Genomic DNA, 21,483 nt, shown 5'->3' with positions numbered 1-21,483 from the left:
CCAGCATCAGGGTCTTTTCAAATGAGTCAGCTCTTTGCATCAGGCAGCCAAAGTATTGGAGTTTCAGCTTCAACATCAGTCCTTCCAATAAACTCCCAGGACTGATCTCCTTTAGGACGGACTGGATGGATCTCTTTGTAGTCCAAGGGACTCTCAAGAGTCTTTTCCAACACCACAGTTCAAAAGCATCAATTCTTCAGCGCTCAGCTTTATTTATAGTCCAACTCTCACGTCCATACATGACCACTGGAGAAACCATAGCCTTGACTAGATGGACCTTTGTTGGCAAAGGTAATGTCTCTGCTTTTTAATATGCTGTCTAGGTTGGTCATAACTTTCTTTCCAAGGAGTAAGTGTCTTTTAATTTCATGGCTGCAGTCACCATCTGCAGTGATTTTGGAGCCCAGAAAAATAAAGTCAGCCACTTTTTCCCCATCTATTTGCCATGAAGTGATGGGACTGGATGCCATGATCTTAGTTTCCTGAATGTTGAGCTTCAGACCAGCTTTTTCACTCTCCTCTTTCACTTTCATCAAAGGGCTCTTTAGTTCTTGTTCACTTTCTGCCATAAGTGTGGTTTCATCTACATATATGAGGTTATTGATATTTCTGCTTTCAATCTTGATCCAGCTTGTGTTTCCTCCAGCCCAGCATTTCGCATAATGTACTCTGCAGAGAAGTTAAATAAGCGGGGTGACAGTATACAGCCTTGATGTACTTCTTTCCCAATTTGGAATCAGTCCATTGTTCCATGTCCAGTTCTAACTGTTGCTTCTTGACTTGCATACGGATTTCTTGGGAGGCAGGTAAGGTGGTCAGGTCCCATCTCTTTAAGAATTTTCCACAATTTGTTGTGATCCACACAGTCAGCCATGAAATTAAAAGAGTCTTGTTCCTTGGAAGAAAAAAGCTATGACCAACTGAGACAGCATATTAAAAAGCAGAGCCATTACTTTGCCGACAAAGGTCCGTTTAGTCAAAGCTGTGCTTTTTCCAGTGGTCATGTATGGATGTGAGAGTTGGGCCATAAAAAAGCTGAGTGCCGAGGAACTGATGCTTTTGAACTGTGGTGTTGGAGCAGACTCTTGAGAGTCCCTTGGACTGCAAGGAGATCCAACCAGTCCATCGTAAAGGAAATCAGTCCTGAATATTCATTGGAAGGAGCAATGCTGAAGCTGGAACACTTTGGCCACCTGATGCAAAGAACTGACTCACTGTAAAAGACCCTGATGCTGGGAAGGATTGAAGGCAGGAGGAGAAGGGGACGACAGAGGATGAGATGGTTGGATGGCATGACCGTCTCAATGGAAATGAGTTTGAGCAAGCTCTGGGATTTGGTGATGGACAGGGAAGCCTGACGTGCTGCAGTCCATAGGGTCGCAAAGAGTCAGATACAGCTGTGCGACTGAACTGATAGTTTTATCTTTCCAGAAAGTCATATATAGTTGGAATCATATAATATGTAGCCTTTTCAGATTGATTTCTTCACTTAGTGATATGCACTTTATTTTACTCCCATGTCTTCTCATGACAATAATAGCTCATTTCTTTTTAGTGCTGAATAATATTTTGTTCTCTGACTGTACCAGTTTATTTGGCCATTCTCCTACTGAATAATCTTGGCTGCTTCCAGGTTTTGGCGCTTATGAATAAGGCTGCTATAAGCATATGTGTGCAAGTTTTTGTGGGGACATAAACTTTGAACTCCTTTAGGTAAATACTGAAGAATGTGACTGCTCCTTGTGTGGTAAGAGTGTGTTTGATTTTATAAGGAACTGCCAGACTGTTTCACAAAGTGGCTGTGCTGTTTTACATCGGCAGCGGTGATGAATGCGGGTTCCTGTCACTCCATGTTCTCACCGGGAGTTGGTTTTTCAGTGTTCAGGATTGTGGCCATTCTGATACATGTGTAGTGGTATCTCGTTGTTTTAATTTGCATTTTCTTGATGACGTACGATGAGGAACGTCTTTTCATCTGCTTATTTTTCCATCTGCATATCTTCTTTGGAAAGAAAGTGAAAGTGAAGAAAGTGAAGTCATTCAGTCATATCCAGCTCTTTGTGACCCCATGGATTGTGGCCTGCCAGGCTGCTCTATCCACGGGATTTTCCAGCAAGAATACTGGAGAAGGCGACAAGCCACTTTGGAAAGGTATCTCTTTAGGCTTTTGGCCCACTGTTAAAATCAGGTTTGCTTGTTTTCTCACTACTGAATTTTAAGAGTTCTTTATGTATTTTGTGTGTGATAGTCACTCTTTGTGACACTTTGGACCATAGCCTGCCAGGCTCCTCCGTCCATGGAGTTTTCCAGGCAAGAATACTGGAGTGGGTTGCCATTTTTTTCTCCAGGGGATCTTCCTAGCCCAGGGATTGAACCTGGGTCTGCCACATTGTAGACAGACTCTTTACCATCTGAGCCACCAGAGAAAAAGAGTTATATATACTTTAAATCCATCTTTTGTCAAATGTGTTTTGCAAATGTTTTCTGTTAGTCTGTGGATTGTTTTACTTTCTTGACATTGTCTTTCCCAGAGCAGAGGTTTTCAATTACAGGCAGGTCCAGCGTGCTGTGATTCATGGGGTTGCAAAGAGTCGGACACAACTGAGCGACTGAACTGAGTTTATCAATTATTTCTTTCACAGATTGTACCTATGGTTTTTTAATCTAAAAGATCATCACCATATGCAGGTTATCTCGGCTTTCTCCATGATATAGTTTTGTAATGTACATTTAGGTCTAATATCCATTTGGGGTTAATTTTTGAAAAGGGCGTGAGGTCTGTGTCTGGATTGATTTTTTTTTTTTTCGAGTGTTTTTCGAGTATCATCTGTTGAAAAGACTTTTCTCCATGTGTTGCCTTTGTTCCTTTGTTGGAGATTGGTTGACTGTACGTATGTTGGTCCGTTTCTGAGAGCTGTGCTCTGTTCCTCCCTCTGTTTTTCACCAGTGCTGCACTGTCTTGCTGGTTGTTGTTCAGTCACTCAGTCGTGTCTGACTCTTTGCAACCCCGTGGACTGCTGCACGCCAGGCTTCCCTGTCCTTTACCACCTCCCAGAGTTTGCTCAAACTCATGTCCGTTGAGTCGGTGATGCCGTCCAACCATCTCATCCTCTGTCGTCCCCTTCTCCTGCCTTCAGTCTTTCCCAGCATCAGGGTCTTTTCCAGTGAATCAGCTCTTCATATCAGGCGGCCATAGGATTGGAGCTTCAGCCTCAGCATCAGTCCTTCCAGTGAATATTCAGGGCTGATTTCCTGTCTGTCCATTGATTTGGTTCTTGGTTTTGCTCATCAGAATTTGGAGTTTCACTTGTGCAGATCTTGTGCATGTATTGTCAGATTTACACCTAAGTGTTTCATTTTGGGGGGAGAGGGTGTGAACGTAAATGTATTGTGATTTTAATTTTAAATTTCACCTGTTTATTGCTGGTAGTTTGAAAGCAATTACCTTTTGTATATTAACCTTGTGTCCTGCAATCTTGCTGTAATTAGTTCCAGGAGGATTTTTTAGACCGTTGTTTTGGATAGTCTACATAGATGATCATATCATCTGTGAAAAAGATGTCTTGCTCACAGTCTGTATACATTGTATTTCCTCCTCTTTTCTTGGTGCATTGTCTCGTGCTTTCTGTTCAGTGTTGAAAAGGAATGGCCAGAGGGGACATTGATGCCTTATTCCTGATCTTAGTGGGAAAGTTTCAAGTTTCTCACCATTATGTATGATACTAGCTGTAGGTATTTTTATTCTTTATCAAACTGAAGGAAGCTCTTCTCTATTTCTGCTTCTCTGAGTGATTTTATCATGAATCGGTGTTGGATTTTCTCATGCTTTTTCCATATCACTTATGACCGCGTGATTTTTGTCTCTCAGCATGTTGATTTAATGGATTACATTAATTTTGAAATATTGACGCCAGCCTTGAACACCTGGTTTAAATCCCACTTGGTTGTGGTATATAAATATTTTTATACATTATTATTTTTATTTACTAATAAATACTTTGTTGTGAATTTTTACATCTATGTTCAGGGAAAGTAGCAATCTATACTCTCTAGTTTTCTTCTTTTGTAATGTCTTTGTCTGGTTTTGATATTTGGGTAATGCTGGTCTCATATAATGAATTAGGAAGTATTCCCTCTTCCTATATCCTTTGAAACAGATTTTAGAGTTTTGGAATCATTTCTGCGTTAAATGCTTGGTAGAATTCACCAGTGAATCTGGCTGGACCTGGCGCTTTCTGGTTTGGAAAATTATTTATTGATTAAACTTCTTTACTAGATACAGGCCTATTCGTATTGTCTATTTCTTCTAATGTGAATTTTGGCAGATTGTGTCTTTCAAAGAATCAGTCCATTATCACTACGTTATCAAATAATGGACACAGGGTTCATAATATTCCGTTATCATTTTAATATCCATAGGGTCTATAGTGATGTCCCGTATTTCATTTCTGAAATAAGTAATTTGTGTCTTCTATCTTTAATTCTTAGCTTGGCAGAAGCCTTATCAATTTTATTGATCTTTACCAAGAACCAGCTTTTGATTTTGTTCATTTTTCTTGATTGATTTATGCTCTAATTCTTCTTCCATTTACTTTGGTTTTGATTTGCTGTTTTTCTTCAGTCTCCTAGGGTGTGGACTGAGATTCTTGGTTTAGATGTATCTTTTCTGATACATGCGCTCATTGTAAGTTTCCCTCTATGCACTACTTGCATCGCCTCCAGCAAATTTCAGTAAGTTGTTTCTCTTCTCATTTAGTTCAAAATAGTTTTGTTTATCTTGAAGTTTCATCTTTGACCCATGTATTAGTTAGATGTGTGTTTATTCTCTAAATATTTTGGGTGGGATGTTCAGTTTTCTTTCTGTTATTGATTTCTAGTTTAATTCTCTTGTGATCTGAGAACTGACATTATATGATTTCTATTTTAAATTTGTTAAGGGTATGTCTGATGGCTCAGAATGGGATCTGTCTTGTTGAATCTTACATGGGAGTTTGAAAAGAATGTATGTTCTGCTGTTGTTGGATGAAGTAGTCTATAAATGTCAATTATAACCAGTTGATTTGTAGTGTTATGTTAAATCATGCCCTTACTGATCTTCTGCAGGAATGAAATTACTGTTCCAGTGGATTAGTGTTCAGCTTTAGTAGATATTGCCAGTCATTTTCCCAAAAACGTGTGCCTTCAAGATATGAGAATTCTCTTTGTGCCAGTATTTGGTATTGTTGGTCTTTTTTAGTTTTAGGTATTTTATTGCTATGGAGAAGTATCCTTTGTTGTTAATTTTTTAATGAATAATGATATTGAGTAACTTTTCATAAGCCTGGTGATTATTCTTAGTCTTTCTGCCCATTTATAAAATCTTGCTTTTTTCTGTTTTTTAGAATTTTTATACCACCTTTCATGCTTTGGCCTTTAACCCATGTAAAATTTACTTCTGAATATGATGTGATATAGGGAGTCAAGTTTCTCTTCTTTTTTCTGTATACGTTTATCAGTGGTTCTCCCGACGTTCTTTTTCCCATTAGATTGCTTTTGTCAAAAATCAGTAGATGCTGTATCTGTGTGTTTATTTCTGGACTCTCTGTTCTGTTGGCTTGGTCTGCTATTCCCGCACCAATAGGATGCGATCGTGGTTCTTGAAGCTTCACCCTACAAGTTTGAAGTGAGATATTGTGAGTTCTTGAAGTTTGTTCTTTTATTATTGTTATGGCTATCCTAGGTTCTGTGAATTTCCATACAGATTTTATCACTGACTTGTTAGTCTTTAAAACTCTCCCCAAAAGCTTCTTGGAAATTTGATTGGGATTACATTGATTCCACAGGTCATTAGAGGGTAATTCAACAACAGTAATATCTTACAGTTAAGTAATGTGATATTTGCCTCATTTCTTCAATTTCTGCCAATGAAATTTTTATGTAAAAGCCTTGTACATTGTTTACTAGGTGCATTCTCATGTATTTTATATAGTTGCTACCATGGTATGCTAAATCGCTTCGGTTGTGTCCGACTCTGCAACACCATGGACTGCAGCCTGCCAGGCTCCTCTGTCCATGGGATTCTCCAGGCAAGAATACTGGAGTGGGTTGCCATGCTCTTCTCCAGTTGCTATCATAAATGGTATTGTTATTTTCCTTAACAATCTCCAGTTGTACTTATTCTGTTTTTGTATTTCCTTTTGGATTGTCTGTATACACAATTATTTCATCTGTGTACAGTGTTGAATAAGGTTGAGTAGAGACATTTTTGTCTTGTTGATGACTTCAGGGAAAAAAATCACTCTATCTCACCATTTGGGTTTAAACTCTTGAGATTTTTAAAGTAGGTAACCTTTATCAGAATAAGGATGTTTCGATCTCTAATTTGCTGAGAGCATTTATTGTGAGTGAGTATTGATGAATTTATCAGATCTTTCTTCTGCACTGACTTTTGTTTTTCCTTGGTTACTATACTGAATTACATTTAAGTACTAAATTATTTATTTTCACTTCTATAACAAAGCAACTTTGTTGTTCTTTATTTGGTGAGTCATACCTGATTCTCCTGTGACCCCATGGACTGTTGCCCACCAGGCTCCTCTGACAGTGGGATTTCCCAGGCAGGAATACTGGAGCAGATTGCCATTTTCTAGTTCAGGTGATCTTACTGACCCAGTGATTGAACCTGCATCCCCTGCATTGCAGGCAGATTTTTTACCACTGAGCCACCAGGGAAGCCCACTTAGTTGTGATTTATTATCTTTGTATGTTGTGGATGTTGATTTGTTAATTTTTGGTTGGGATTTCTGTGTCACAGTTACGAGAGGTGTTGACTTGTAGTTTCTTTTTTCAATGCATTTTTCCAGGAGTGGATGTCAGGGTATAGGAGGAACATAATGGGAAGTGTTTCATCTTTTTCTGTTCTTTGAGAGACTGAATCTGATTTCCATTTGTATTGTTCTATTATTTGAATGAATTTGCCTTTTATTCCTCTGAGCTTGAAATTTCCCTTAGGGGAAGGTTTCTAATTGCAGAGTCAAATTCTTCAATTAGAGCTATTTTTGTTTGTTTGTTTTTTCTTTTTCTTCTTGAATCAGTTCTTGTAATTTATTTTGTTCACCGAGCTACCCCGTTTCAGTTAAAGTATTTATTTGCAAAAACTGTTCATAATATTTTCTTTTCAGTGTCTGTAACATCTGAGAGTAAGGGTAGTGATCCACGCTCCTCCTCTCTCTCCCTTCCCCTCCCTCTCTCTCACCCAGGGGATTGGATGCGGATGGATCCAGGAAGAGGCTTATCCATTTTACTAATATTTTAAAACAAAGGCAACTTTTCCTTTGAATTTTCACTCGTTTTATTTTTCTCTGCTTCTGCTTTATTGATTTTACTCTTTCAAAAATTATCTCCACCTTTTAAACCCCCTTACGTCATACTTGTTACTTTTTCATAGCTACTTAGAAGATTACAGCTTTCATTGTTCATCTTTTTCTTTTCACATACAGTCCTTTAAAGCTATAAATTTCCTGCTAAATACTGCTTTAGCTGCATCCTGCAAGTTTTTATATATTGCACTGTTTTTTGCTGACAATATTTTAAAGATTTCCTTGTTTCCTTTTTGACCCATGTGTAGTTTCTAAATATATGGATTTTTTTCTAATTATCTTTGTATTATTTCTAGTCTAATTCTCCTGATCAGACAGCCTGTTCTGTGTGGTTTCATTAGCACCTGCTTAGATTTACTTTGTCTTTTAGCATGTGTTCTGTTTGGGTGTTCTAAATGTTCCCTATGTACTTAAAAGTATTGTGTCCTTTATAGTTGATCAATATATGGGTCTACATTTTTCAATTAAGTTGGTAAGTCAGGTTTCAACCAAAGTAAACATTCTCTATCTTATCACATCTTTCTGTGCTATCTTCTCCTTCCTCCAGTTTTCTCTAGCACATCAACTCACTCAAAATAGGTTGTCGTATATATTTGTTGGTTTGAATTGTTTAGTCATGTCCTAAACCTGTCATCATGTTAAGGACGATGGAGGAAAAATGCTTTAAGTTGAAGGGCATTCTTCAGGTCTTCTAGAAGGTTAAGGGTTATCTACATCAGACAAGTGTGCATTTGTTGATTGCTGTCATTGAGAATAAAGCAATTTACATCAAGTCGGTGTCTCTCTAGACCTGTAGATTAAATAAATCACAAGGTAAGAATTAGCACAAAGGCACATTTTCATCCTTGATACCAAGGATCACTTTTTATTAATTTAACCTAGATATTTGCTTGTGTTTGGACATTACTGGATGAATTTAAAAGCCAAATAACCCCTGAAGCAAGTAATTCTTCCCCACCCTTCATATAGATCAGTGTGTGTAGATAGGAATATTTTCAATTTTTTGCTGTAGTATTCTTTGAACAGTCAATAATCGTGACTTTGCCTGTCTTTTCCTTTAGCTATCCTGTGAGGTAGATTAAGACATGACCTGGGTAGGTGCTCAGTCAGCCCATCCAGGCTTAATTGATGAAAGAAAGAAGGGCTTAAGAATGTTTCTTTTCTTAAATGCTTACTACTGTGGAAACCATTGACAGTGTGACTCACTGGAATGTTTCCCAGGATGATAATGTTGCTGAATAAAATCAAGTACTTATTTGTTTTCTTTTAAGAAATATTTGACTAAGAATTAATAACTTTAAGAGAATACTTTGTGCTACTCTGGAACAAACATTGTACTTACTGGACATGCTTTATAACCTTTCTGAGCCTTTGCTTTTCATTCCTAATTCTCCTGTTGGAGTAATACCCACCTCTCAGGTTATTTGACATGGCAGCCTTATTAAAGAGGTAACGTGAGTCACGGTCACGATCTTTGACTTGGTGTCTCTCCCAGATGTATAGTGTTTTTACCTCTTTTGCTTACTTACAGACACGTATTGACAGCAGTTGTATCGAACACCCAGAGCTCGGTGTTGAAAGAGGCGCCTCCATGTATGTGATTTTACACGTGTGCTCCTGACTGCCAGCAAGGTCTTTGTGAGTCTTGTTCTGCCACCTCACCAGATCCCTTGGATCTCAATAAAGATGTTTATAAATAGGCCCCAAGTCAGACTTTCTGTGGGACCGGAATCATCTCTGACCATATTGTGACTGACTGTCCAAAATCAAGCGTCAAAGAGAAACAAGGAGCAAAACACAGGGAACTAGCACACACACTGAAGAACTAACAAGATGGCACAGTAGAATCCAGCCACATCAGTAATTCCATTAATTATAATGGTCTAAGTGTACCAGCTATGAAACAGAAACTATGAAACTGGGAGAGAAATATCAAGACCCAGATATGTGCTGTCTGGAAGAAATCTCCTTAAATAGGAAGGCAGAGCTATAGGTACAAGAAAGGTAAAAATACGTACCATGAGAACACTAATAAAAAGAAATCTGAAGTGACTATGGTAATATCAGATGAACACTAAAGAACCTTACCAGGAGTGGAGATATACATCACATGGATCATTTCTAACACAGGCCATATACCGAGCCATAATGCAATTCGGAATAAATTTTAAAGTATTTAAATTGTGTAAAATCTTCTCTCATCACAATGGGATTAAAGTATTAGTAATGAAGATAAGTGAAAATTCAAATTATTTGACATTAACTCACTGTACAGAGAAGTCATCATGGGGAAAACCTACAAAAAGCTCTAGGGTGTAGCTCATATTGTTCTTTGAGGGAAATTTATAGCATTAAATATTTAAACTAGGGGGAAAAGATCTCAAAACAATGATCTAAACTTCTTTAAGAAACCAGGAAAATAAGAGCAAGTTGAAGTGAAGGCAAACCGAAGAAAGGAGTAATAGAGATAAGAACAGAGATTGATGAATCTAAAGCTGATTCTTTAAAACATATCAATAAAACCAATAAATCCCTAGTCAGAGCAAGGGAAGAAAGACACAAATTAACAATGTTAATGAAAGAGGACACTGACAAGTCCTCCCAGCTCTGAGAAGATGAGAATTATGTGGCCTGAACAACAGTAGACGTTTCACTCCTGAGATGAAGACGACTTTTTTTGAAAGGCACAATTACCAAAGCTGACTCAAGAAGAAACAGCCTAAATAGTCTTACATCTATTCTACTAATTGACAGAGTAGAAATTTTCCCATAAAGGAAAATTCAAGCCCAGACAGCTTCACTGATGAATTTTACCAACCATATATAGAAGAAATATGTCAATTCTCCAAGAACTCCTCCACGAAGCACACAAGAAAAGAGGACTTTGCGGGTCACTTTTTGTTGCCAGCATCACTAGACACCACAGCCAGAGGAAGTCATTAAACAATTCCTCAATGACACAGATGCGAAAGGCCTCAAGCATATTAGCAGATTGAATCTACAGTGTGCAAAAAGGATATTGCAACATGACCAGGTTGTTTATCCTATGAAGGTGAACTGTTCAGTATTTAAAATCATTTCATCATGTCAGCAGAAAAGAGAATGAAAATAAGCTAGGATCATCTCAATAGCTGTATATAAAGAAATTTCTTAGCCTGTTTTTTTTTTTTTTTTTAAATGGCCCCTATACCTGCAGCCTACCTAATGATGAAGATTTGACTGCTTTCCCTCCAAAATCAGAGGCCAGGCAAGGAGGCCACATATTCAGCTGTAGGTTCTGGCCACTCCAATACAGCGAGGAAAGTCACATATACATTTTGGAAAAGGAAGAAATAAACATGTCTCTATAGAAGACAGGATTATCTACAACCAACTGTATTTCCATCTACTAACAATGAATATTGCAAATTTTAAAATTAATTTCATTTACAATAAGACAAAAACAAACCCATGAAATAGATTTCTGTCGACATTTTTAGGATATGTATGCTGAACATTACAAAACCCTAAAGAAATAAAATGAAATAAAGAAATAAAATGATTTCTTAGTGATTGGAAAGACTTTCTGTGTTCTTGGATTAGAAAACTCAGTGTGGTTAGGATGTCCAGTTTTCCCCATACTGGGCAGTGGATTTAATTCAGCCCCAGTCAGAGTCTTAGCAGGGCTTTTGTAGCCTGATAAACTAGTCCCACAATTGAATGGAAAAGTTGCAGTTTTATAAGTTTTCCACAACTCTTCCATCAGCTCATCACTTGAAAATAGATGACTGTGTAAGAAGGTAGCGATGATGTAGTTTCAAGAGACAGTGGTAAAGTCTGGGTTTCAGACTCTCTTTTAGGTCACATTTCACAAGAACAAAACTAGAAATTTAAAACTAACATAATGTCCTCTATGTGCCTGATCAGTCTTTTGGGGAAAAATTAAGTAGATGGAGTGACTCCCTGGGCTATTTTCTTTGTTTTTTTTTTTTTTATATTTAGTTGACCATTATAATCTGTATAATTGAGCATCAGCCTTAGAATTAAACTCACATGTTCTTTCTCCAAACTCCCTGCATATTAGAACATTAGAATTCTTTTGGTTTTACAAACATTCTAGAATTTTAAAACATTTTGCATCTAATATAATGCTGAAAACATGAAATCTACATAATGTATGCAGCGTAACTAATATTAGAAGCCTGTTCAAGGAGCAGCCTGTGGGGTTAATAGAGTTTAATTTGCAAGACAAATGAATTCTTATTTCCTCCTAGGCACTCTGCTCTTCATTCTGGTAGGGCCACTTTTGAAGAATAGTCCATTAATAGATGATGAGAACCCTTGTTGGACAGGAGCAGTATCAGCCAGCAATGAAATCGGAGCCTTTCCACTCAGAGGGTGTTTCCCAGAATACAGAGCCCTTGATTAAAATGCAGCGCTTAAATAGTTCTGTGCAGGCTTCCTCACACAGCTACAGATGGGCAAGGGGGTAGGCGGCAGGAGGCACAAATGCTTTATCTCTGTGATCAACCAAGATTAAAGAAATAAAAATAGATAATCCAAATGCCCCCACACACAGTGGCTAAGTTTTTAAGTAAACCAAGACTTAATCCACACGTGGAAATATTCTGCATTTAAGAAAAAATGTTTTCAAGAATCTTTATAACAAAGGAAGATCCTTATTCTAAACATCCTACCTGAATTTATCCAAAGAAAATTTAAATGATGAAAAGACTGAGAGGAACATGTTCAGTCAACAGTGGTTATCTCTGGTTGATGGGATTGCAGGTAGTTTATAACTGCCTGTGAGCTCAGCAGAGTCAGCGAAGCTGGCTTGAGAGTTGTTCAGCAGGAGACACCCTGGCATTTGGGATACCCTACTCTGCCTGGAAAATCCCATGGATGGAGGAGCCTGGTAGGCTGCCGTCCGTGGGGTCGCTAAGGGTCGGACACGACTGGGCGACTTCACTTTCACTTTTCACTTTCACACATTGGAGAAGGAAATGGCAACCCACTCCAGTGTTCTTGCCTGGAGAATCCCAGGGACGGGGGAGCCTGGTGGGCTTCCGTCTATGGGGTCACGCAGAGTCGGACACGACTGAAGTGACTTAGCAGCAGCAGCAGCAGTCTTTGTGCTGACCGTTGCCTCGCTAAATGCCAGCGGTGTCCCCTAGTTGCTATGAAGCCAGCGGTGCCTTCACATTTCCTGAACATCCATAGATGAGCACTAGCCCTGACTGAGATCCCTAGGTCAGCTGCTCCCACAGTGGCAGGAGAGCATCTGAAAACGTGTTGACATGCTGATTACGGCCTACAGCAGAGGTCAGGGCTAGCAGAAGGCTGAGTGACGCCTCCAGCTCCATCTTTATTGATGACTTATGGACAGAAAAAAGGATTTGTAGCCAAATAGAAAACCAGATGACCCTGTCTTGTTTTCTCCCGGCCCCTCTGTACCTGGGGCTGGGGCTGACTTGGGACTCCCCAGGGTCAGGCGTCCCCTACTCCAGGGCAGGCGTGTGCCATGGAGGAGCCAGCCCTGGCTGGTCAGAGATCTCCTAGAGGACGGGATTTGATTCAAGGAGGAAAACTGGAGTGAGCAGTTTGGGAAGTCAGATGTTTAAAACATGAAAAGAAGCGGAACTCTTGAGTGGCAGAGGTTTTGAGTTTCATGATCTTGATGTGCCAGTGTGTCTCTTGGGGCTGGCGAATCCAGGGGGACGGGTTCAAAGTCAGAGAGCCCGTTTGAGCGGGGCCCCTGCACACAGGCTTGCTGAGCAGGGGGTGGCCAGGGGCAGGGCGCGCGGGAGCGCCTCTCTCCCAGGAGGAGCAGGCCCTGCTGCCCAGCTCCGCACAGTGGGGCCGCCTGCACGCCCGTGACCGCTCAGCTCCACAGAGAAGGGCGCCCGCACACTGGTTTCTTCCACATTCCTGCAGAATGTAACGATTCCTGCAGCTTTTAAAGGGACTCAGGGCTTAACCTCTTATGGTGCCATTCTGAGACTGTTCCACGGCATCCTCTCTTTGAACCTAACAAACCCCCCAGATCCTGTGGCACACTGCACGTCAAGGCTTTGAGTGCTTTTTACGTCACCTGTTTAGAAACTTGACAGAGTTCTTAAACCAAAATTTTGACCTTTTGTTCATGGGGCAGTGACTTGGACTGAGGTTTTTCATCTTTTTCTCAAACCACTCATTCTCTCAGTAGATGTTTGCGTATCTTGAGGAACTCTTGGTTTCTCAGCAACGCCCTGTGGTGGGACATGCTCCCAGGTAACGACCTTGAAGTGAAGGAACATGCTAGCTCAGCTCAGGGTATTTACATTAATAGAAAAGCCTGAGTCTTTGTGTTGGCCTTGAAGACTGACCCCATGCAGATGCTGGCCCAGGCCGTGACTTGCACGTGTGGCCCTCTCTGAGGGCTGGTTTTGGCCGTCCCCCTGGGCGTCTGGACCACAGTGGTCAAGTGTCCGGCCCCTCTGAGGCTGCTGGCCGGGAGCTGGCGGGTTCTGTGGTCAAGCCCGTGTGAGGTGTCCGCCCGTCTGCACGGCATCCTTGTATTCTCAGGACGAGAAGGCCTGCCCGGAGGCAGAGAAGTCCTGCGGGTTGCAGTGTGGCCGTTTGCCTCTGCGCCCGCCCCTCCTGATCCCACGCTGCAGCCCAGGCCACTGTCTGTGCCCCTTCTCCTTGGCCTGCCTTCCTCCTCGGGCCAGCGTTCTGGGCCAGCGATGGCATTGCTTTCTAGCCCAGTGATGACTTTCTGGGATGGTCTCTAGCCTCCAGTGGGGAGACAGCAGCTGCGCTTGACCTCAGCAGCTGCACCCTGAGGTGTGTCCACCCCCAAACTGGTCAGCCAGGGCTCTTCTCTCCTCACAGGGAAAGTCTCCTCCTGGGTGGGCCACAGGCAGATTGGGACTGGCCTCGGGTGCCCTCTGTGCTTCCCTGAGGTCTGGCAGCCAAGCCCTTGCCCTCCTCCCTGGGCTGAGCACCTGCTGGACACTGGGGAACAGCATTTATCAGTACGAGTGTGGAATCTGTGCGTCAGACACAATGTGGCATACAGTGTCAGAATCACTTGAACAGCCTTTGGGTTCAAGCAGTAGGAAGGAAGGCAGATGGGGGCCAGGTCCTGAGGACCTTCTCGAGGCCCCACCTCGGGCCCTGGGACAGCAAGCATAGAGCACCGCGGGGACTCTTCTTGCAGCCACAGAACTGTGAGGAAATTGGGGCGGGGGGTGTTGTGAAGGAAGAGCAAGTACTTATAACCTGCCCTCAAACTAACATTTTTAAATAAGTCAAACAGGATCTTTTATCCCAACTGGATACAGCCTGAAACCTTGATGGGATTACACTTGTGGTTTTGCACACACACACACCCCTGCCCCCCGCCGCCAACCTGCATAAGGATCTCTGAGCATTAGTATTGGACTCGTGAAAGGTCAGAACTGTGTTGTTGACTCTCCCGCTGAGCTGGGTGGGCAGAGCTTGTCCACAGGGCCACTGGGTCTGGTGCGCGGAGGTGTGTGTGTGTGGCCCGCATTCCCCACGGCCACCCACTGAGGCCCGTTTGCTGAGGGCCCACTCCACTTGGTTTGTGCCCCGAGGCCCAGGCCAGGTGGGCCCTCATTAGCACAGTCCAGGGTCGCCAGCAGCTGGGGAGGGATCCTGGGGCCACCGAGCGGAGAGGTCTAGTCCCCCCACACTCAGTGCAGCATCTGCCACAGGAGATGGGAAGATCCTCTGAGTGTGTCCAGGAAAGCCAGCGGTCCTGCAGGACCCCAGAAGGCTGTGCTGGGGATTCGCTGCTCTGTGGCCGGGTGGAGTGGAGGCGTGGGGGTGGGGGGTCAGCTGCTTTCCCATTGACATGTTGGTTAGCTTTTTAAAATGTAAAAATCCAAGGTTTGAAATAATAAGGGCTGGGTAATGTTGGAACTTGAGAAGTAGAACTGTATCACCAGCCAGGAGATTCCGAACATTTTTTAGCTTTAATAGAAAATAATAGCCTATTTTGAACAATAATCTTTGCAAATCCAAGAAGAAACAAGAGTTCCTCTCCCCTCATAAAGTCTAGTTTGTGTCTGTTCAATTTAAATAGCTGCAACAGAAATACAAGTGTCTTTAGGTGATTCTGTTCTGCTCTTACCAACAGATGACAATCATGTCTTATGGTTTTTGATTTGACAGAATGGTTCATTTCATCGGCTTTCTAGCAGCCCATTTGATTCAATTTCCCTCTGCAGTGTTTTACTGAAAATGACCAAAATGTTCTTTTACATAAAGCTTGCGAGTCTGTGAAGGAACATTAATGTGCTGTGCTGTTTACATACTAACTTAATTGTAATTTAAATGCCCTTTTCATTCCATAAATATAGCCATAGGCTTTTCATTTCCTTCAAGCCTTCAGCTCACAGAGCAGTTTATATGTAAACTGGAGTCAGTTGCTTCATAAAGTGAATTTCTGGAGGAAATAATATAGTATATATCAAAATCTAGATAGGTAATGGGAAATTGATTGTGACAATACAATATTAGAAACATCTCCATAATATTTTATTTATTGCACTTTCCACCTTTTGCTGTCAAGGGAAAATATTTCATCTTGCACCACGAACTCCAGTCTGTAGAGATTTTGGCCTCAATATTCTCACACAAATGAATATAGTGTGTAAGGTAGCACAATTTTCCCTGTGTAAAATCTTGCATAAAAAACAATTCATTTAAAGCATCTAAATGTTTCCAAATTATTGCAGGTAATTTTTACAGTTTAATTCCTCCAAGACATCATTTTAAATGAACCCATAATTCAATTTTCAGACTTTGCATTTCAAATTTTTATGTTGAAAGTAATTTCCTTTCTTGCTTAAGTTGTGCTCAGAACCAGATTCATAAAATGTGTATGATGTATGTCTGTAGAGTCAGTGACTGTTAGAAGCTTAATAACAAATATGCAAGAAAGAAATTAAATGATTTTTCTCTTCAGTAGTTCAGTTTACCATTGATTTCTAAGAGAAATGATTCTGACTTTGCTGCTGAGTTTCTTTTTCTTTTTTCTTTGAGCATTGTTTCAGCAGATAAAATTGACCTCATACCTGTATTTCGAGCCATTTGGTATATTTTGTTTTCGTATTTTCTTTTGGACTAGAAAGGAAGCGGAATAATATTCAAAGTAGATCTCATATTCTGATAATGTTCAGAGATTCTCTAAATATTGTCCCCTGAAGCCATGGCTTCCTTAAGACTTTTGACATCTTAAATTAATTAAGAGAAGAGTGGACAGCATAGCTTATGCCCTGCTAAGACTATTCAAAAGCATCCATGGTCTGGGCAGAGGGTGTTTTGAGCACAATGGGAAATGGCACCAGTTTTCACGCTTGCGAGATTTCCATTCTGATGGCTTGCCTCTGCCTTCTCCTGTGGCTGTGGGATTTTTCAAACCCTTTTGCATGTCTGCCCTTCAATAGAACACTCCAAGTATCCAGTTTTATTAATGTCCAGAAGCATAAATCACAGCCCCCTATTTTGTCATTCCAGTCATTTTAGTCACTAAAGGATTGCTTCAAGCAACTGAACTCGGCTGTTTTCTGTCTGAGTTTTAGCAGCCAGGTCATCTCAGGGGACTGGGAACAAGCTTTCTGCCCCCTTAACTGTGTTGAGTGGATGGCTTTAGCTGGAGCACTTTTTGTGATTGATGTACATTCCTTGTTGCTATATCTCCTCCTCGCAACAAGGTGATGCAAACTTATTTTTTTAAAAAAATCAAAATACGGCTCAAAGTTTTAAAATCTGAGATGGAGATGGGAGCAAAACTTATGGAGAAAATATATATAATTACTTTGTCAGTCATTTTAGGGGGATGAGTCATTCTTGAGATCAGCAAATATTGATAGTTCTTCCTTTCTTTATGGAAACTATTAAATGGAATTGATTAAGACACAGTTGGAATCCATAGTTTTAGTTGAATCTCCTACAGTGGTGTGTGCGAGAGAGAAAGACCGACTCTTCAGAGACCCTGGATTGCAGTGTTCAAGTCATAAATCTGGATGAAGTAAATAATGGAAGATTGTTAGGCTAAAGTTGCTTTAGGTAGCAGTATTTGCATGTAAGAAATACGAGCATGTAATCATAGAAGTGTCAATACAGCACAGCAAAAGTTACCCAGTAATGATATTAAATGACATGTCTCCCTTTTTAAACAGGGCAGATTATTTTATAGGGAATTTTGCCGATGTTATTGTAGCAATTACAATAGTATTTAAACTATTTATCTCTCCCCGCCATTCTGCCTGTCTTCTCTTTTTTCTTCCCATTAATCTTGTTTCACTTTGGTATCTAGAGTCCCCCTTCTTTATGTAGATCAGTGTTGTAGACCTCAAAAGATCTCAGTTGAGAAATATTTTTTTTTATTAAAAATTATTAATTCATGCAAAAAAAGCCCTAGAACTTGTTGGTTCCTGGCCAGAATTGACTTTCATTCTGATTCTGAACGTTTGGGGCTCTGAACCAGTAATCCCCGGATGTGGGGTCCCAGCCTAGTGGTTCTCAAAGTGTGGTCTGAAGACCACCGGTGGGGCTGCAAGGCTTCCCCATGAGGCTGTGTCCCTGGGAAGGTCCGGTGCAGCCTTGATGCCGAATGTGAACATGTCTGTGCTTCGGTGCTTGGCACAGATTCATAATTTTGAACCTCAGTGCAAACCAGATGTCATTGCAATTCTGGGTTTCTTTGGAAGCCATGCGAGTCTTCTCATTCATCTTAGCAAAGCTGGAGGAAGCAAGTCTGTGGAAAACGCGGTGTCTGAAAGCCACTTGTTGACAAAAGGTGCCCTTCATAGCCTTGACTTCCATTACAGAGCTGGCTCCTGGTGGAATGAGGGTCACTTCTGGCTGCCAGAAGGTTGTGGTCCCTGCCGTGATGTAAGCCTGGTGGAAGTGGACAGAGCTGGGGCTCCCAGAAGGAGCCTGGAGTGAGAGAGCGTGCAGAGAAGCCCCCGCTTCTGTGCCTTATTGTTGTGTTTGAGAAGAGTGGAGCTGTGGCCTGCCAGTTAATGAATATCAAATGTTAGAAACGGAACACTCTCAACTTTCTCCTGCCTCATTTATTCTGGTACTGATTCCCTCTAGTGCCTTTTTCATTTTAGTTATTGTAAAACTCTGTTCTTTGTACCTTCTAGATCTTTGTTAAACATTTCTTGTATCCTCTTGATCTGTGCCTCCATTCTTTTCTGAGATTTTGAGTCATCTTTACCCAACGTTACTCTGAATTTTTTTTGGTAGATTGCCTACCTGCACGTCACTTAGTTGTTCTCCTGGGGTTTTATCTTGTTCCTTTGTTTGGAACATATTTCTCTGCTGTCTCGTGTTGTCTAAGTTTCCATGTGTGTGGTCGCCTTTCCACAGGCAGCAGGATTACAGTTCCTTTTGCTTCTGATATCTGCCACCTAGTGGGTGAGGCTGGTCCAGGAGATCGTTCAGGCATCCGGGTGGGAGAGACTGGTGCCTGCCTAGTGGTGGGTGGACCTGGATCTTGTCCCTCTGGTGGGCAGAGCTAGGTCAAGGAGTATGTTTAGAGGCATCAGTGGACTCCAGATGACTTTATTCAGCCTGTCTGCTGATGAGTAGTGTTGTGTTCCCATCCTCCTGTTGGTACTCCTGAGGCATCCCAGCACTGGAGCCTATAGGCTGTTGGGTGGGGCCAGGTCTCGGTGCCAAAGTGGCAACGTCCTGGAGAGCTTACATTGTTGAATATTCCCTGGAGCTCCTGCCATCCGTGTCCATGTCCCTACCGAGAGCCAGGATACCCTCCAAGACCTGCCCAGGTTTCTGTGGAGTCATTGCTTTGGCCTAGGTCCCAGTGCTCATGAAACTGTGTGTGCAGCCTCTAAAACTGGAGTCTCTGTTTCTCCCAGCCCTGTGGAACTCCTGCACTCACACCCTGCTGGCCTTCAAAGCCAACGCTCCAGTAGCTCCTCCTTCCTATTACAGATGCCCAGGCTGGAAAGCCTGGTGTGGGACTCAGAATTCTCCTGTGGGAGAACTGCTGCAATGTATTTTCCCGTTTGTGGGTAACCCACCCAGCAGGCATGGGATTTGATGATATCATGAAGGCACTCCTCCTGCTCTCTCTCTGTGTCTTCTTTGTCTTTGGAGGCAGAATATCCGTTTGGGTAGCTGCCAGTGTTCTTTGTTGATAGTTGTTTAGCACTTAGTTGTGATTTTAGTGTTTTCATAAGAAGAGGTGAGCTCGTCCTTCTACTCTGCCACCTTGTCCTGCACTCCTCTTCATTTATTCATTTCGGGAGAATATTCACATAGCTCACTGCAGAAATAATGTGTTTGGTTAAGGCCGGTGGCTCTGATGCAACTGGATGCAGGTATCATATGGTATATGCATCCTGTTACCTTGATAAAAACGGAAACAAATTCTATCTTTTCAAATACATTTGACTTCAATGTTTTTAGATGAGCAATTATAGTCTTATAGAATATTTCTTAGATTTCTTCTTCTCCCAGTCCATAGAGAAAGGCTGTGGGTGGTGAGTGCAGGTAAAAAGCAATTAGAACTTGAGAAGTCCAATTAGTTATGTTCTCTCCTCTATCCCTCTCGTTCTTTTTTTTTAATTTTAAAAATTCATTTATTTATGACTGTACTGGGTCTTCATTGCTGCACAGGCTTTTCTCTAGTTGGGATGGGTGGGCTTCTCATTGCGGTGGCTTCTCTTGCTGCAAAGCACAGGCTCTACACATATGGGCCCCTTTGTTGTAGTTCCCAGGCTCCAGAGCACAGGCTCAGTTGTTGTGGCCTGTGGGTTTAGTTGCTTCACGGCATGTGGGATCTTCCTGGGCCAGGGATTGAACTCACATCTTCTGTGTTAGCAGGCAGATTCTTTACCACTGAGCCACCAGGGAAGCCCTGTCCCTCCCACTCTGAAGTGTTGCCCAAAGGCCTGATGCCTTCTTCTTCCTCTCCCCTTTGATTCCTGAACGTGGAGGTCATCACATCTCCCTCAGTCTGTGCACTTCTCCAGCTTAGTACTGATCTTCTGCCTTGAAAGACCCTGCTCTCTAGCCTGCAGGACTAAGGTTAATAGGGAGGAGAAATATTAGGTTTGACTTCATCTGACAATCCTGTGCCCTCTAGATGGACAAGGGTCATTTGAGTCTCAAGGAAATTCCAGGCTGGAGTGTGTACCATCTTAATATATGCCAGTCCTCACCCAGGAAAAGTGACATCCCCATCACGGCAGGGGGTGTAATGCTTCTAAGCAGGTTCTAAGCCACATTACTCCTGGGATTCTGAGATTACATTGGGGTCCTTGGCAGAAAGGAACATCACAGAAGAGTGTTCTGACAGATGCTTGGAAACACTTGGTTCAGTGCCACCAGACCTCTCTCTCTCCTCTTAGCTTACACCTGGGATGCCTGTCACCAAGTCCCTTTGAGCAGTGACCTGAGCCCCCTGGTGGCAGAGATCCGAGCTTAGCGAGGGCAGCTGGAGCAGAGGGTTCAGGTGAACACTTGTCTGCGACTGCAGCCTGAACAGCAGTTGGACGGCGGTGCCGGCAGAGCCAGCCTCAGCTCCTCCTGTGTCAGCCAGAAACTCCCCCCAGCACTGACCCTGGAAACAAGCCGCCCTTCTTCCAAGGCAGAAAGGAAAAGGGAACCGTGAAGCCCTCAGCAATGGGAAGGTCCCCAGGATGTGTGTGGTGGAAGGGACAATATTGCCTCTTCCACACTCCTTAGGGTCAGGGTGAAGTCAAAGATGTTTCAGTACAGTGCCATGAGGGCATGGAGTTTAGGGTCAGATCCGGATTCTGAGTTTGCCACTTACATGTTGTTTGCCTTCGGAAAAGTGTTAAAACTCCTCAAGTATTTAAGCCTTTGCTTCCTCATCTTTAACATGAGGATAATAATAATATAAACTATATTGTGGAGCATTAAATGAAATAATTTACAAGTGCCTGACACCATAGTGAAGTGAAAGTGAAGTCGCTCAGTCGTGTCCGACTCTAAGCGACCCCATGGACTGCAGCCTTCCAGGCTCCTCTGTCCATGGGATTCTCCAGGCAAGAGTACTGGATTGGGGTGCAGTACTCAAAACAATTAACAGCTGTACAGCTGTATATGTTAATGCGTATACCTTATGTTTGTGGAG

General features: G+C 42.0%; 1 protein-coding gene across 15 annotated transcripts in view; it reads left to right on the top strand.

Annotated features, from left to right (window-relative positions):
* LOC129535564 (NBPF family member NBPF4-like) overlaps positions 1-21,483 on the top strand; it is a 203,223-nt gene that overhangs the window by 142,205 nt on the left and 39,535 nt on the right. Inside the window, exon 2 of one of the 15 annotated variants that reach the window (XM_088835678.1) lies at positions 8,890-8,951. The exons of the other annotated variants lie outside the window; for them this stretch is intronic. The gene's annotated coding sequence lies outside the window, so the exon portion shown is untranslated. The remainder of the gene's footprint in view (positions 1-8,889; positions 8,952-21,483) is intronic. 15 annotated transcript variants of the gene reach the window in all.

This window comes from Moschus berezovskii, chromosome 4, assembly GCF_049115385.1.
Source record: "Moschus berezovskii isolate FMDL1 chromosome 4, NW_MosBer_1.0, whole genome shotgun sequence".
Taxonomy (NCBI): domain Eukaryota; kingdom Metazoa; phylum Chordata; class Mammalia; order Artiodactyla; family Moschidae; genus Moschus; species Moschus berezovskii.
The sequence above is the reverse complement of the archived record's forward strand: the minus strand, read 5'-3'. Positions and strand labels throughout refer to the sequence as shown.